The sequence below is a fragment of the Pyxicephalus adspersus genome, chromosome 1, assembly GCF_032062135.1.
Source record: "Pyxicephalus adspersus chromosome 1, UCB_Pads_2.0, whole genome shotgun sequence".
NCBI lineage: Eukaryota > Metazoa > Chordata > Amphibia > Anura > Pyxicephalidae > Pyxicephalus > Pyxicephalus adspersus.
In genome coordinates, this window is record NC_092858.1 from 48302290 (window position 1) to 48320421 (window position 18132).

The window sequence follows — 18132 nt, forward strand, 5'->3', positions numbered from 1 at the left end:
GAGAAAGGGTTTCTACATAAAAAATACAACTTGATATATTATATTGATATATCACGCATCAACAGACCCATGTGATAAGAAAATGTAAAGTGTAATGAATACATTAGTAAATGGCAAGAATTAACATATAATGTTGTGTTTTTTAAGAACTGAGGTTTATATGAAATAAATAGTGTAAACACTTGGGAGGGTAAACAGAAACATAATGTTAGAACACTGACAACCTAGGGATAAAGAAGCAAATTCCCAGGGAAGGGCTCTAGCGGCAAACAATAATGAACTTTACTGGTGTATTAGGTAAACAGATTGATACACCTAAATACCAGTGGTAATATTAAAAAAATTCAACTAAACAAGCAAGTGTGTCATTGTGAAAATATCAGGTTTAGGGGCAGTCGTCTCATTACTGATGTATTTCACGATATTGGCTTCCTCAGGGGAGGTAAATATTTAAATTGTGAGATAATGGATTGTGAGTTTCATTTTAGGTAATGCACACTATAGAAAAGGTTACATATTATCTAAGTCCAATGGATGGAAGTATTTGCCTTGCAGGTTTTATGTGAATAATTAAAAGAATACATGGGTGAATGAGGATGACCACTATAACGTGAGAAGGCCTGTCTCAGGTTTGTAGCCCAGTAGGGTTACCATTCCTCGTGCTGCTAAGCTACCAATCTGGTATTTAATTGTATAACTCTGTTTACTTAACATGGGTAAAATTCATTGTTGTTTGCCACTAAAGCCTCTCTCTGTATATCTTCTTCTTTATCCTTATGAACAAATTTTGAGGTTGGCAAAAAGCAAAATATTTTCATGTAATTTGTAGTGGAGAATCTGATCCACACTATTTCTTCACTGACAACCTAAGCAAACTGTACCCCATTATTGTCAGAACAGAGTACAGCTCCCAAGGTTGTCAGGGTATTTTAGGAAGCAAGATGTATACAGTGGATTTACTACTAGTAAAGAGATACTGGATGAGTCTTTGTAAGGGAAATATAGTGGTCAGGAGCTTTTGTCTCCAATGTATGGCCCTTGTGCTACACTTAAATTATAGCCAATGACATAAAGTTATAAATTGATCTCTAAAATTATAGTATTTATTGCATTTTTGTAATCTTGGCGTTCGAAAAGAAAATTTTCAGAAAGGAGAGGCATCCTTTTTGGTTGCCTTTAGTGCCATAAAGAACATAGCTCTGGGCGCATGCGCAAAGCAGGCGGTTGTTAGACTCCTGAGCCCGCTCCGCTCTACAACGGGACAAACAGGGCTGTAGCGTGCACATAAGGCGGTGGTTCTGGCATCAGGAGGCTCCCTGAGTGAGGAGCAGTACAGAGGGAGGCTCACGGTAAGAGCCGGCAGAAGCGTGTTTTAACACAGGCAGCCTCAGTATGCAGGAAAGCTAAGATGGCAGATTCCTCCCCTCACATGTGTCAGGAAAGGAGCGAGTGCTCTAGCGAAACAGAGATGTATACAGGGAGCCTGCCTTCAACACCAGTTGTACAATCACACCTTTCAGATTCAGAAAGCCTTTTGGAAAAATTTCAATTCATGTTACATACAGCATTGGAGAGTACTACTAAGAAAATTACAGAGCATTTTACAAGAGAGCTTGGGCCAGCATACAGTACAACTTGAGGGGCGAGTAGATGATGTTACCACTGTCCTAGAGGGGCATGAAGAGGTATTTGGAATAGGAGGTACTGCTTTTACATCATAAAATGGAGAATTATAAGAACAGGGCTCGCCCCTCTAACCTCTGCATACGTGGCTTACCAGAAAGTGTAATTGATCTTAATACAACAGTGACTGCCCTTTTTTGTGAAATATGTCCTGAGATAGCAGCGGAAAAGCTAGAATTGGATTGTGCACACCGCACATTAGTAAAACCAAAAGCTGATGGTCCACCAAGGGATATCATGGTTAAATTGCATTACCCCTATGTTCAAGATGCGATAATGAAGGCAGCCAGAAAGAAGGAACCCCTCACTTTTCAAGGTCATAATTACCAGCTCTTTATGGACTTAGCTCCAGCAACGATATTGCGTCGCAGAGATGAAACAATTTCTTCAGATCCTACAGAATCACCAGATCCCCTACAGAATCACCAGATCCCCTATAGATGGGGCTTCCCCTTTAAATTGTTATTTACATATGGGGGCAAGTTACAAGCTATCTCTTTGTTAGAGGAGGCCAGAAACCAGTTTCAGGAAATGGGACTTTTTGCCTGTGCCTCTGCAAAAGAGGTCTAAGGAACGTAAGGTCACAGATCCACTTAAACGCTTAAGACTCTCTTAAAGCAAAATTTAAATATTTAATTTATTTTTGCTCTTTCTTTTCTCTTCCTGCTTTACTTAGGGGTTATGGAAATAATGTTGGTTAATAATGTATGAATGCCCCTTTTCAAGTGGATACAATGTTCTGATAAATCTGGATATAAATCTTTTAGCTTATTCGAGATACTATGTATTTGCTAGGAGCATAATTTTCTTTAAACAGCTAGTTGAATATTTAGAGAATTGCTTGATGTTATCTAGTATTTATTATTGTGCCTTGGTCCTGGTGTAGAAGTCACTGCCCTCCTTTGTAAGTTGCCAGGGATATCCTTTTTAATTAGGGGATATGCCTGATGACATTTTCGGGGCGACAGGACAAATTGTCTTCTCATTCGACAAATTGTCTATATTGCATTTTTGAATTATCAGAAAGAGTGGATGCGGGGTGAGAGCAGGTATCCAATCTGCATACCCTGGGTGTATATATTATGCATAATGTTTAGTGTTTTGTCTGTCTGGTGTGACCCCTGTCTTAGTCTGTTTTTTTTCCATTTTGTTTCCAGTGTAAGGCAAGCGGGCATATTGTACAAATGTTTGTGACAGGAAAGGGGTACATATGAATAAGTGCTTGGAAAATATAGAGAAATGGTAATTTCAATACTCTCTCTCAATGTACAAGGTCTTAACTCCCCAGTTAAAAGGTCAAAAGCCTTCCGTTATTTTTGTACACGTAAAGCAGATGTAATATGTTTACAAGAGACACACTTCTCTACTTCTTCCTGCCCAAAATATTTTCATGCGGCCTATCCAACTGTTTTCAAAGCTAATGCAGCAGTAAAACCAAGGGGGTGCTTATTGGCTTTAGGAAAACAGTGTCATTTCAATTGGATAGAAAGGTGGTGGATGAAGACGGTCGATACTTGATATTGGTTGGAACATTAAATGACGCCAAGGTGACATTGGTGTCCTACTATGCTCTCAATGATAATCAATTGCCTTTTTTTGAACAGCTGATGATTTTGGTGCGCAAAAATGCGCAAGGCTATTTGATGATGTGTGGTGACACCAATGTTCCACTAATACCAAGCATGGACAAGAAAAAAATATCTATGGATTCTGTTGTATCTGAGGATAATACATTATCAAACAAATTGCTGGATTTGGTGAGATCTTAAATGTTGTCAGATATGTGGAGGAAATTACATTCTAAAGAAATGGAGTATACATATTTTTCCCATCCCCATTAACTATTTATCCGTATAGATCATATTTTAATACATCAAAAAGCATTGCCCTTGGTTTTATCTTGTGATATTTTCGCGATCTCATGGTCAGACCATGACGCAGTTTGGGCTACATTGTCTTCGCTTTTTCCTAAGCCTGATATGTTTAGATGGTCAATGACTCTTTGCTCAGTAACCCCGAGGTAGACCAAAATTTACAGGGGGTTTCGGCTGAGTACTTTTCTTTAAACCAACAACCTATGACATCACCGGTTATGCTATGGGCGGCGCATAAGACGGTGGTAAGGGGGCGACAGATAGCCTCACAGATTAAAAAGAAACGTAGGGCAAAGGTAATGGAGTTAGAATCTAAATATGAAAAGCTGAGAAAGCAGTACAAGGTTTCAATAAAAATAAGAGTACAAGATGAAAAAAGGAGGAAGTCCGTACACAATTGAATCTTTGCACAGCATCTATTGTTGAGAAAACGTTGAGATGGTCAAACAATATATTTTTTAAATATGGTAATAAAATGTATACATTATTGGCAAATAGGCTGAGGTACTCGGAAAAGAGGCCCAAACACCTATAGACTTAGGGTAAATAGGATTGGACCCACTAGTAATCCAATGCATATATTCCAGGAATTTTATGAACATCTACAAAACTGTACCAAACTCATCATTCTTTCGATAAGAGAGCTTTGGAAACATTCTTTCAGTCTATAAATCATCCAAAAGTTACTGCTAATATAATGGATTATGGAAGCTCCTATTGCTTTGTTGGAAATGATCAAAGCTCTTGGTGATCTTAAACCCAACAAGAGACCAGGACCTGATGGGTTTACGGCAGTATATTATAAAAAATATCAGCAAATACTGGGACCTTACGTGGTGGATACATTTAATGGGATTTTGAAAGGGGAAGCCCTTGATTCGAGCATGTTGGAAGCAGCCAGTTGTATGTTACCAAAACCCTCTACTGGCGCAATGAATTGGTCTAATAATAGGCCAATTTCTCTTCTTAATCTGGATGCAAAGATTTTGGCGACAATCTTGGCATTCCAAATGGAAGACAGTTTGGGCGACTTAGTGTCGGCTGACCAAACGGGTTTTATACCCAGACGGCAAGCGGGAGATAGCACGCAGAGGATATTGCATTTAAGCTAAACAAAATAAGCTTTTTTGCTGAGTTTAGATATAAGTAAAGCATTTGACTCAGTGTTATGGCCATATCTTATATCATTAATAAACAAATGGGGCTTAGGAGAGAACTTTTGTGAATAGGTTTCCTAACTGTATGACCCCCCAAGGCATTTATACAATATATGGGCCCCTGTTACAATATCATGCCCAAAAAAATATTACTAAATGGTTTTCCATTGAGAAAACCATGGTGGCACCAATTTCTGTAGAAACATTACTCTTGATTTCAGAGGTACAACGGAGTCACATTACCAACCCAATACTGAGACATACATTAAAAATATGGGATTCTATTAAATATACGGGGGGCCTTATGTCTGGTCATAGCCCAATAAGTTCTATAATTGGGAACCCGTTGTTTCCTCCTGGTCTGGAGGAACCGAGGCATTTCTCTTGGTGGGTAGAAAAGGACTTATATAGAATTTGTCATTTTACTAACATGGCAGGGATTCTTTCTTTTAGAGAGATTAGAGAAAAACATGAAGACCCACCTGAGGAACTCTTTAGGTATCTCCAGATCAGCCATTTTATACAAACTTGGCTGAGATTAACTGTTGGAATTAAAATTATGACGTAGTTTGAGAGACTGTGTCTAGAGAATGTAAAGGTAAAAGGAATTTTATTGGCTCTGTATAATACTTTAGTTCTGACAAGTATGGCTATACCATCCTATATATCAAAATGGGAGGCAGACATGGGCATGTTATTGCAACAGGAAGACTGGAATCAGATATGGTCTACGGTGGCCCATAGCAGCATTAACACTTCAGCGGTAGAAACCAATTATAAATTGATGTTAAGATGGTATATGGTTCCATCTAGGCTTACTGAATTCCAGCCGACCTGTGGGGTAAATGTTTTAGAGGATGTAATACAGCAGGAACTCTCTATCATATATAGTGGGAGTGTCCTAAAATAAGAAAATTTTGGACGAGGGTATATCAAATAGCTTATACTTTGATGGGTTGCCCATTTCCTAAAAAGAATGGCAGAGGCACTTTTGTGTTTGGAACCATTATTCTGTACTAATGTTCAATTTAAATTGATAAGATACCTGTTCACTTCAGCCAAAATGGTTTTGGCCAAAGCATGGTGGTCTAAAACCCCCAATGTGCAACAAGGTAAAAATAAAATTTCCTGGTTCTTGGTAAACGAAAAGATGAGAGCAATATTGACTGCTTCGGTTCCTAAATTTCAGAAAATATGGTCACCATGGATTGAGCACTATATGAATAATGGCTGGGATTGGTCAATGTTGACCATATAGTTACATTATTGATTATGTAAGTTGTATTACATGTTCCCTTTTCATATGTGGGATTGTTAGCTGGCCTGCCCTGTCCCCTATCCTTACTTGGTCTTTGTGTTTTAGTGGTTGTCGATGTTATATATAATATATTAAAGAGTATTTATGTATATGTCATGCTTACCTGAGTGGTAAAGAAAAAAAGTATACTATAATTAGATAAAGTAAAAATAGAAAATAATAGGAAAATATGCAGTGTTACCAGTATAAGACAAAGTGTAAAAGAAAGGTGAACCCATATTGTATTCCTAAGATTAAGGGAGCAATGAAGATTGAAACAATAGGGAATGTATAATTGTTAAAAGATGAAGTATGGAAGGCTCTTTTCCTCTCACCCTATATATCACTGAGAGATAATATACTAATTACACAAATTTAAATATGATTTGCATGAGGATTCACAGGTCACAGGGTTTTTTTTTGGATGGAATCACTAAACAGAAGTAGGTTCTGTATAAGTATGTTGTAATGGAGGGAAAAGGTATTAATACTTTTTCTCCTCCTATTAATAAATTAATTACATGTTTGTTTTGAGTGTGATAATAGGTAAAGGGTTATAGTAGATAATTTTGTCACTGAGGAATATATGAGGGGGTGGGAGTGGGGAAGCAGTCGACAATACAAAAATGAACCAACTAGGAGTATACTGTGTACCGAGATAATAATTATATTAAAAGATATAGATGAAGTAATAACTAGAACTGAGAAATACCAAAAGTTGGGATAGACATATAAATAAATTTGAAGATTGTGTTGTATAGAGATTATACTGTTTAATTATGATTTGTTAGAATACGAACAATTTACAACACATTTTATGAAAACTAAGAAAAAAAAAAAAGCTCTTATACAAACACTGCTGTTTTCTCCAAAGGAATCCATGTTGCACTAAGGAAGACAGAGGAGGTTGCCCTATTGTACCAGTGGGTTGTTCCACATTTCCTGACCCTCTGTTTGGCTCAAGAGGTTGTTCACTTTTTTTTTTTAATATGGCTGCTCTATTGTTATTTTATAAATGATTGTCATATATACTCATCCTCCTGAAAAAGCTTAGCAAAACGAGTCAAGGAGTGAGCAACAGTTTTGTGAGGATTGGAATCCTTCAATGAAATCGTTTGAAATCTTTGTGTCATCCTTATTTAACATTGGAGATACAGTGATACTTGGAAACAGCATATGTATATATTTCGAAATAATTCAAAGTTTTTTTTTTTCCATTTTATATATGTTGTTTCGAAATTTAGTGGTACCTTAAAAATCCCTTACATCATTTTTTCTGGAGGTGGCAACTTCTTTTCCCTTGATCCCTCAATGATATACTGTATTTTTAAAGTTAAGGCGCAGGCACACTGGAATTACAAGGTGAATGGGTTTAAATAAACATTCAGAAAGAAAGGTAACAATATTTCTAATAACTTTATTCAAGTTTAAAATTTTTTGTTGGTTACCTTCCAGACCAATACGTTTGAGTATTCAGTTGCAAAAAGCATTGGCATATGCTGTTGGTTGTGCTGGGTTTTCTAGTAATATTTTTGTTGTTGTCTCTTGTAAACCTTGTAAAGGTGTGAAGGTCTTAATTCTTATTACACTCCAACTGCCAACAAATGTGGGACATGAGGTGGGCTCTTACCACCTGTGTAAATTTACATCACAAGTACATCATTATACGCAGAATATTATAACTTCATTATTATATTAATTGAAAATGTGACCTCCCTTTCTATTTTAACCCCAAATAAACTACTCCTTGTTCTTTTGGAAGCATTAGGTAATTATAATATTAGTATTAAAGCAGATTTTGGTATTTTCACATTTGCATTTCATATTTAGAGAAGGAAATCAATGCCATTCTAGATATTGAATACCTTTTTTTTGCTCTGACTTTCATGCATGTAAAAAGAGTATGAAATAGGTTTTCATGGCATAATAGAAATATCAAAGCGGCCCTTGCAGATACGTTTACAGGAAAAGTGCGGTTTTCCACAATATGCACTTAAACCCACCTCCATTCCACCCAAAGGGGTGTAATCTGGTGCTTTATTCACATTCCCCTGCTGCCCGCGCAGTACTACCTTACTGTCCTTTATAGGCTGTTTTCCAACAAGGGAGACAAGACCAAAAGAAGTCAATGGGACTGTACTGCACAGGTGTAGGGATCAGAGAGTGACTTTCAACGGCTGAATTTGAACAAATGCCAGGCATCGACCTTTCAGATTTCAGTAAGATGACAACTGTAAAGGGGTTGGGTGGGTAATAGTATTTTAGTTTGTGAGGAGTGATAAGATCATATACATTCAGTGGAGCAAATGTGTATATGATACAAGGAACACAAAACTATAATTAGAGATTGGGCTGTATAGACATTAAGAATGGTGAATATGAAAGGACAGCACATAATCAGTGTTCTTCTAGACCAGCCATTCTTAACAAGGGTTCCTTGAACTGTGAACAATTGACTTCACATAAGAAGGGGCCTGCAAAGCTCTAAGGCCAACACCACATGAAGGAGCCAACTGCTTTAAACCAAGGGCCTTTTAACCTGTCTGTAAATGTGGCATCCTGACTACTCCTAATGTATGGAAATGACATTCTTCCTACTGGTTAGGAGTATTGGGAGAGTAGTTATAGTCCTGGGTTTCTTCTATTTGTAGACAGTACATCTTACTACAGGTTGCCTTTTCCCAGACTAATGAATCACTGCAGCTCTTCTTCAGGGTATGAGCATGTTTTTTGACCAGGTCATGGTACCCATGAACAGATGTTTCTCAGTTACCCAACACTCTGTGCCTTTTATCATGGTGAAGTGTAGTGTAACAAACAGGTCTGTTCACACAGATTTCAAATGCTAGTGGTAAATTGTGTATAGCTAGCATTTACAAAGGTTTAAGCAGATTTCTGTGCATTCTCATTTTTAATTTTGCACACAGTTCATAATTGGGAATGCTTGCTGTGTTTAAGGGAAAATCAAAATGTTTTTGATCAATTTTACTTGGATTTTAATATAGTCTTCACATCAACTTTCCTTATTAGGAACAGACAAAAACAACACATACTTCATGATGTACAGTGAATGCATTAGGTTTATTTGAGTAGGAAGATCTCAACTGAGAGTCAGCCAAAAAGCAGCAGCTCAGTTGTTTACAAAAAACAACAAAAAGAAAAACAACCATTGCCTTCAGCAAAATACAAAAATACACATCTTAGTGACTCCCCATATAATATTAATAAATAGGTTATGATGCATCCAACAAAAGGCACAGAAAACTGGTCACCAAGTAGTCATAAAAATTACTAACTACATTAACAAAGCCACCCAATATCTGTACAGGGAAATGTAACATATTCCAAAGTGAAAGCACAAAACAGTTATTTTTTGTTGTATGCAATAAATACATTAAAGTTGTATACAGTATATTAAAAAATAAACTGTGCCATTGTAAACATTATGTAAACAAACATAATTCACTTTACTTGTTTTATTTAAACATTGTTTTCTTAGTAAAGTCAAAAAATAACGCTGCCTGCCTGCTGGCAGACCCACCTGGAAGTTGTGCAAGAAAAAGCAATCACACAAGAGTTTTGGTTAATATTTCTTGATTGAACAGCAATTTATTTATCATGATTTCACAAGGCAGTTAGACACCAGCTAAAACTGGTATAATACATGTAATGATCAAGGAAAGCTTATTTCATTAATACATAGGCCAAAGACCTCCTTCGTAAAATGCAGTCTATTTGGTCCCACACACCTAGTATGTTCCTTTTTACAGCACTGCGTGCAATTGCAGCAATATACACACATACATCTATCCTCTTTACATTGGAACAGAACACACAAGTACATGTATATATTAGTATTTTCTGCAGTGGTAGCCATTTACTCACTTTGGCCATATCTTGGAACATGAGTTTACTTTTTAGTAAAAAGTCAAAATGTGCGCTAGACTCAGATGCAACACTAAAATAATCTATTATGGTTAAATCACATTTTGCCATGCTTTGACAGCTGGCGGTTGGTATGGTATACGGAGCCTTATACTGGTAATACACATTCATATTTTGTTTTTTTTCATGTGCATTTACACCATTGTTGTGCAGTTATGCACACATACATTGGTGTGAGGTGGCCCCAATGCACCTTGTTGTCAATCATGCATTATGACTTGTTACCTGAAATTTGCCATGCATCTTTGTGCTTGATTCAAACAATTTAGTGTAATTGGCTGCTTTAATGCAATGCATTACTACGCATCATAATGAACCTGTGCTACGCACAATTGTGTGAGTAAGTCTTAAGGGTAGAGCAACAAATTTTGTCAATGGTGGTGTATGAGGGTCTACTATCTTGATATCATTTATACATTTATACAGAAATATAGCCAATGATAATCTTTGTGTATGACCACCTAGAGTAAAATAAAATAGTCAAATAATAAAAAAATGTCAAAAGGAAAAATGTACGCATGATCCATTTTTTTGGTCAGTTTTAGCACAAATTCTCTATTTGTGAATGTTTCTCTTTGAATTTATATAACGCATGCTAAAAATAATATGTACAGAATCACGTTATCACGTTACAAAATAAAAATGTATAATATAATTTTACTTTCATGCATGTGTGGCATTTACTACCCAAAAGGAATCCTTTCGCCATAGCAAAAATTTGAATGGTCAGATCATTTCAAATTGAAAGTTTAGTTTAGACTAAATGTAAGTATAATTGGCTGGAATGTAAGTGGCTAAATGAAAGCAAGTTAAATCAACACATTATCCTACCTGAATACCTTCTGTGCACACAAATCTGCAGTAAGTTCCCAGTTACACCTATCTACCAGAGCTATTATAAAAGGATCCCTCTAATTTCTGGTATCTGATGTATTGATATTGCAAGTCAGCCATTAGGGGAAGACACATTTCTCCAAAGGACTATCCAGGACTGGGGTGTGGTGGGGGTAATAGCATTGCTGAAGAGTTCTCAAAGCCGATCAAGTCTTTTCCTCATTCAAAGTATTAGCACTACACAAACTGATCAATACTTGTAGATCCTATTTTATAGAATACTAAATTTATTGGTGGGCTTTACACTGAATAACAAAATATTCCTGTATTTGTGTTATTCATTTGCAATTTGTTGTTTAGAAAGAATTAACACCACAGACACTTAATTCTTTAAGAAGTCAAATCAAATCTAATAAAGGTCTTTGAAACACTATAAGATTTGAATTTGCACATTTACATTTTTTGGACAGAACATATTTGTGGAATAAAAACTATTACAAACAATCTGCATAATAAAGGATAGTGTGTGTTTATGTGTCCTGTGCCAACCGAGATGTTCAAATGTACTTGGAAGATAAATAGAGTTGGGGAGCTTTATGTACTTGAAGGATATGATATAGACATGGGCTAGTGTACTAACTGCACTACATACACAATGTTACTTCTGTGTAAGCGATTATGTCCTGTGATGTGCTTTAATTTTGAATTATGATGTGTTTAATTGCAGTCAAGGACTCATGGAAGGCAAATATTATGAATGGTACCTAGTTTATCATTTGTTTTTTGTCCATTGTTAAGGTACACGGTGGGCACTCTCTTATTGCTGGTGGTCCTTGGCCTGTGGCTTTACCCCTTGCTGTAATATCAAACACACAGTAGTACAAGGTTAAAGCACACTACAGGGCATTATTATTAACACAGTATTGACATTTTGTATGTGGTGAACGTCTTAAATTTTCCCAGGTTTGCTTAATACCTTTGACACCTTTACATTGACAAATGTACATTGTACATTGAATACCTTTACAATACAAAAGCACCATGTATCTGTTTGGGTAGTGAAAGGGTAATGTAGATTGATAAGAGTTTTAACAAGGGATAGCAGTCATACCATGGGATCTCCTGGACAACCTCACACCTCACCCCCCCCAACGTTTGAAATTATATAGTACAGTGGTACCTCGGTATAATCTTTTAGCTAGAACTTGTATGGGTCAAAATGAGTCCTAACACCGCGCACTATCCTTATTTACCTCTCTTGAGACAAAGCCACAATTGCCCACAAGCGTCAGTACACCAGTTGCCACCATTCAGTGAACAATCCGTGCTATAACTTTCTGTGAATTACATAACATTTCCTCCTCCTCCCTTCTCAGCACCATCCTAGTAGCCACTCGACTCTTCTCAGCAAGGTAAAGTGAGGTTACATTTTCATTTATTTAATCTAATTGCTTTTGTATGTATGTATTTTAGTATTAAGCAGTGTTTAAACCATTTCATACAGCCCCATAAATTAATATTATGCCAATAACTATAGCATTTTTTTTCATGGGAACGGATTATTAATTTTCCTTTTATTTCTTATGGGAAAAATGCGTTTGGTATAAGTCCAAGGATCTGGAACAGATTAAGGACTTATACCAAAGTACCAATGTATCTCATTTTGCCCAGAACAAACATACAAATGCTTTTGTTTAAATGATACCTTTGCAAATTGTTGATAAATATACCCAAAAATGTATTTATCATAGTTGCAGCAAAGTAGAAGAACTAAAATTTTCTTTTTTGGAAGGGGGTTGGTTATTTTGTTGTACTGTGTTAGGCACTAATCAAAGCTCTAATTTTTGTGAGCACATAATATTAATGCATTTAGATTTTATTTTTTGACAGATTGCTTTTATCTCTACTAACTTGTGTGAAACTGCAAACTCTGGGGCTGTCATTTTTTTTCACTACTTAAAGTGGATTTAAACATGGTGGGTGGTGAGCTACTGCCATAATGAAATTATAATTATGGCACATATTTACATTATGCTGTTGCCCTGCAGCGATGACAAGTCCAGGCCTCCCTTCCGCTGACTGTATGATGTAAGATGTATGATGTAAGGTTAAGAGCAGAGCAGAGACAAAAAGCCACCAAGAGCCAGGGAGTTCAATATTTGACAAAAAAAAAAAAGACACGCAATGGGTTAAAAGTACTACTCCTGGTGTTTTTTTATTTTGTCAGTTTAAGGTCTGCTTTAAGGGAATTGTTGACCTTGCACATGCATATGCATGGAAGGCATACCAACATCACACTTGTTCCAGGTCACTGATTTACCAAGTAGAAAAGGAATTATTTATAAGTATGGTAACCCTTGAGCTTGTTTATACAAAGAAAAGTAATTATGAAATTAAGACTTGATCATTAGCTTATCAAATCTACAGCTAGTGCTCCCATTAGGATCTGTGTTCTATGTTATCAGCCAACAAAGAACATTTTGTATAAGATTTAGGTAATAGTGGTGGTCGAAATGGTCCTTTAATGGTCCTTTGGCAGACGACAACCTTTAATATAAAACTTATATATAAAAATACTTGTAAGGGATGGGAAAAACCAAAACCTGTTGATTAGGTGTAAGCTTGGAAATTAAGCATTCTATTGCACTTGTTTTAGCCTCTTGTTCTATTTAGGGGAATACCTACTTAGTATCCTCATATGCAGATTGTCTGCTGTAAACTTTTTACACCTGGCTTGCCAATGCAGAACTTGCAAAATGCTTTAAAAGTGTTCAGAGCTCAAAAAATACCGTAGAAGATAAAGAATATTACGAAACATACCAATTATATAAAATGTTCTGGAATTATAAATAGAATAGAAGCCCCCAAGAACTACAGCATCAATCCATTAAACAGCAAATACAAGCCTGATTTTATATCTAGCTCAGATGCTACATTACATTTTATCCTAAACTATTAAACACTATAATACAGTCTGTCTCATTTCACAGCCTTACTGAAAATCAAAACCTGGCCCAGGAAACCAAAATAGTTATATATCTTTAAAACCTCTAACAAATATGACTATCTGGTGGGTCAAATCGTTGGATTTCAGTTATTTTTGTGAGGAACCCAGAAAGACAGGGATACAAGAGCACAACATCCTAAAACTGCAAGTTGCTCAACTATGGCATCAAGACACAGATGTGAAATATGAATGAAGATCAGCAAGGAAGTATGCATGAAAAAATTTAAAAACTCACCAAACCAATGTCTTGCTTATAGGTAAATTAGAAATCTACTCACGACTGGGTAATTTACTCTAAGAGCTTAGACTGTTCACTCTGAAAGAGATGGTTTATTTAGGCAGGTGAAAGCTCTGCTGACTTCAGCCATCTAAACCTGCACACAAATCTTTTTTTTTTTTTTTTTTTACATTTCCCTTGCACGGTTTTTTTTTTTTTACCACATTTACTAAAAATCTCTTAGTAAATCATCTCCACTGAATCTAAATGATAGCAAGGAAACTAATATTTTTAGAGAGATCAACAATGATAGCTTTTAGTGTTTGCCATCGCTGAAATCCTTCTCCTTGGCAAATGTTGATAGCTCAGAGAGAGAACTTAAAACAACAATATTTTGCCAAATGCTCCTTAGGATAACACTTATATGTTTAAGTCCAGAAAATATATTGGTGACCAATTTAGTCACAAAAATTCCAAATCATTATTGCTAAATGGCCACTTATTTTCTGCAGTGTTCAGACACTCTGGTTGTCCAGTCTTGGGAACACCTCTATGTGCACACACATGGACCAAAGAACAATTCCACAACTACTGGAAGCACTTCTATGGGCAAATTAGGCCTCATGTACCAGTCCCTCATATTTTTTGCCATTAAAAAGGCAATTTATGAAAGATTTTTATTGGCACAAATTGTTTTTTTTAAGAAACTTTTTGAAGTGTTTTAAAATAATATATTAAAAGCTTTCAGTGGAGTCACTGGGTAATGCATAACACAAACTAAAAGAATGTAGAAAATAACATTCTATGTGTCAGCTCACCATTCAACGGTAAGAGCTGCATATATGCATACACTTATATAAATAATACTAACAAAAACTGGCATTGTAGGATACATAGGAATACTGATATTTTGAGATGTGCCAGCATCAGAAATTTTGCATAGGCAGTTTTTACTGTAGAGAAACTTTCTTTTTGAAGCACATGAGGAAATTATCAAGGAAGTCATGAGTAAGTCATACAAGTCTCAGATTTTGTTAACCTAGTGTTTTCCTAAATGCCTACTGGCTTTCTAAATTTGATTTCGGGGAATCAAATTCTATGCACTTAAGAGTCCTAATTGCAATGAATACTTGCATGTCTGTATAGCCTAGCAGTCTGCATTTGTCACCTTGCGTGCTCCAAATTTGTCTAGCCGTTATGTTGGGAAGATCATCACACTGGGGTCTAGTGCCCATATATGGCCAGCTAGCATGATGCTGTAAATTCATAGTTTACAGAAAGATGTAACACGTTATATGCTTTTGCACTTGCGCTTTTGCACAAAACTTATTTTTAATTTGCTAGAAACAGATAGTGTAAAGGGCAAACAGTGAAGGAAGATTTTTGGTGGTGGATTCTTAAAATTAAAAAAACAAAACAAAAAAAACCCCCCAAAAAAACTGCAGCTCATTAAATGTTATGGCTAAACTGGTAAAATTACCTTGTAAGAGTGCAGTTCATCTTTTTATCTGGAGGCACACATAAGATATTTTTTACCACAGGCATGCATAAAAACAACTTATCCTAAACAATAGCCAAATACAACTTTTCAAAACGTTTTAGACAAAAATTTAAACTTCTAATTTCAACTGTGCACATATCTAAGGGTATATCATCTAACTACTCTGCAGAGTGATCCTGAACCCAAAACACCTGCACTGCTAACATAAGTGCTTAGGGGATTGTAGATATAAAAGGAAAAGGAGGAATGTAATTTTAATGTAATGTCTACTCCATGACACAGTTAAATCTGTCCTTGCCACTTTCATTTTTAGCTGTAGAGTGATGACAGAAAAATACTCATATGCTGTAAAGGGGAGTTTTTTTTGGTACTGGTTCTTAACTAGCAGTAAGCCTGACAACTAGTGATCCAGAAAAAGTCTACAGTGGAAAAACTTTAAATTGTTTTTTTGGATTATTTTAGAGACTACTGTTCTGACAACAAAGATCAGCAGGTTACACTTGTAGGACAGCAGCATCATTCATATGCGAGAGACGAGTAGATCTTTCAGTGGTAATAAGTTTACAGAAGCTCTAATATAATCTTGTATAAAGTGATTATTTTAATTATTATAATTTGATAAACATTTTTAGAGCTTCTTCCATTTCTTTTTATATTCATTATTTTACACCCAAATACGCTTACTTATAAAGCATAACATGTATAGACATTTTAAAGAAAAAAGGAAAGTCAGGAATTTCAGCAAATCATAAATTATATCCTAACAGCATAGCTTACCCTTAACTCAATTTACCTTAAAAGAAAAGTGAATAAAACAGTCCACTCTACATTGAAATTCTATCAAACTTTTTCATTTGAGTTCTGGGACCCGTGTTGACAGGCACTGGGCTTCTGTAGATCGCATCAGTTTGTGATGCTTCTGAGATCAATCAGAATTCAATAACAGATGCACTTGTCCTGCATTTAATCTCTTTACCTGCTTCAAGTTGGTTCGAAACTGCCTTGGGTATGTACCGGAATGCAAAACCTATTTTAAGGGAAGAAAATGCTGCTGATGAAGGCCTTTAAACTCACATATTTTTCAAATCTATACTACAGTATTTGTGTTAAGTTTTTGTGGACAGCTATCTTCATCAAAGCAGATAGTCAACATTGGTTCTTCCATTTGATTAAAATAACTGTCTATGGTAAAGACAACCAGTTTGAATTTATATGTACTAAAACTGAGAATTAAAATCTGAATGCATTTGGTTGCTATGCATTGTCCAAAACAACTCTTCCTCCAGACTTTTAATAAGGCTTACTATAGCTGAAAAAGAGAAAGCTTTCTTTAAGAAATTGTAAAAGTTTAGTTCTAACAGAACTGACAGTGGATCAGCATTTTTTTTTAAATCTTTAGTATTATAAATATTACTATAAACAATCCTAAAATCTGCAAAATCTAACATACATAATATTAGATGAAAATTAATAAAGAAGTGTTTGATACCTTCTAAATGTTTTGTACATGTTATCTGACTGTAAGGTCACACACATTGTCTGACTCTTAACTAAATCTATTTTTATGACATTTTCATAATTAGATATGTTAAATTCAAACAGCAAAACCTTTTTTTTCCCCGCACAGGAATGATTAGTTAATGCAATCAAACAAGTTCACGAAATAACAATTATCCACTGTGCACTTGGTGTATTTATATATATTATTTACTCAATCAAAATAAAAAAAAATAACCTGCACATTGAAAATGTTTGATTGCACAGTTACATAAAAACAATACCAGCAAATTCAAAATTTGTGACACAATATTAATTTATAGTAAACTGGAATAAAGCAAAATTCTCACATATCTGAAACAATGTAAAAAAAAAAAATACACAGTTTTAAAAAAAAAAATTCTTTATAATGATACAGTGCTGTAACATAATATACAAATATGCAGATCAACTGCATTCTAACAGTGAGATACTTAGTTTTCAAACAGATACAGTATTAAAGTAGTGCACTGGTAACCTCTTATTTATAGACATTGTGTGATAAGTTATCCCACAAAAACTAAGTTTATATAAATATTGCACCTCACACATTGTCCTGTTTTACCAGAAAACAGGGATATTTTCATATACAAAACTTATTTGAAAGGGGACAGAAAGCATTTGTAAAACAATGTTATAAACAGTTTCACTTGGTCACGAAAGAGGTTCTGGAGCTGATCATTATAAAAAGATTTTAAGAAGCAAATACATTTATTCTAGAACCATGAAAAAAGTGAAGTATTAAGCTTTTATTCCCATTGTGGACGCAGGTGTAAAATATGTGTAAATATTATAAAATATAGTAAAAGGGTTTGCATTAGTATGCACTGTAAATACCTAGATACTGAGATTATTAAATGCTTACAGAGCTTAGTAAAAAGGGTGCAGCTGTGTTCACATTAAATAACCTATTTTGTTCAAGGGGGAAAAAAATGTACATAAGACCATTCATGTGAACATGTCAACATCTCTTTTAGTAAGCAAAGTGAACATTCACTTCTAAAACTTGGAGTTACTAGTTTGGTTTGGTAAACAAGCTGGGGACACTAGAGGGGACTTTCTTATCAAAAGTTAAAAATAT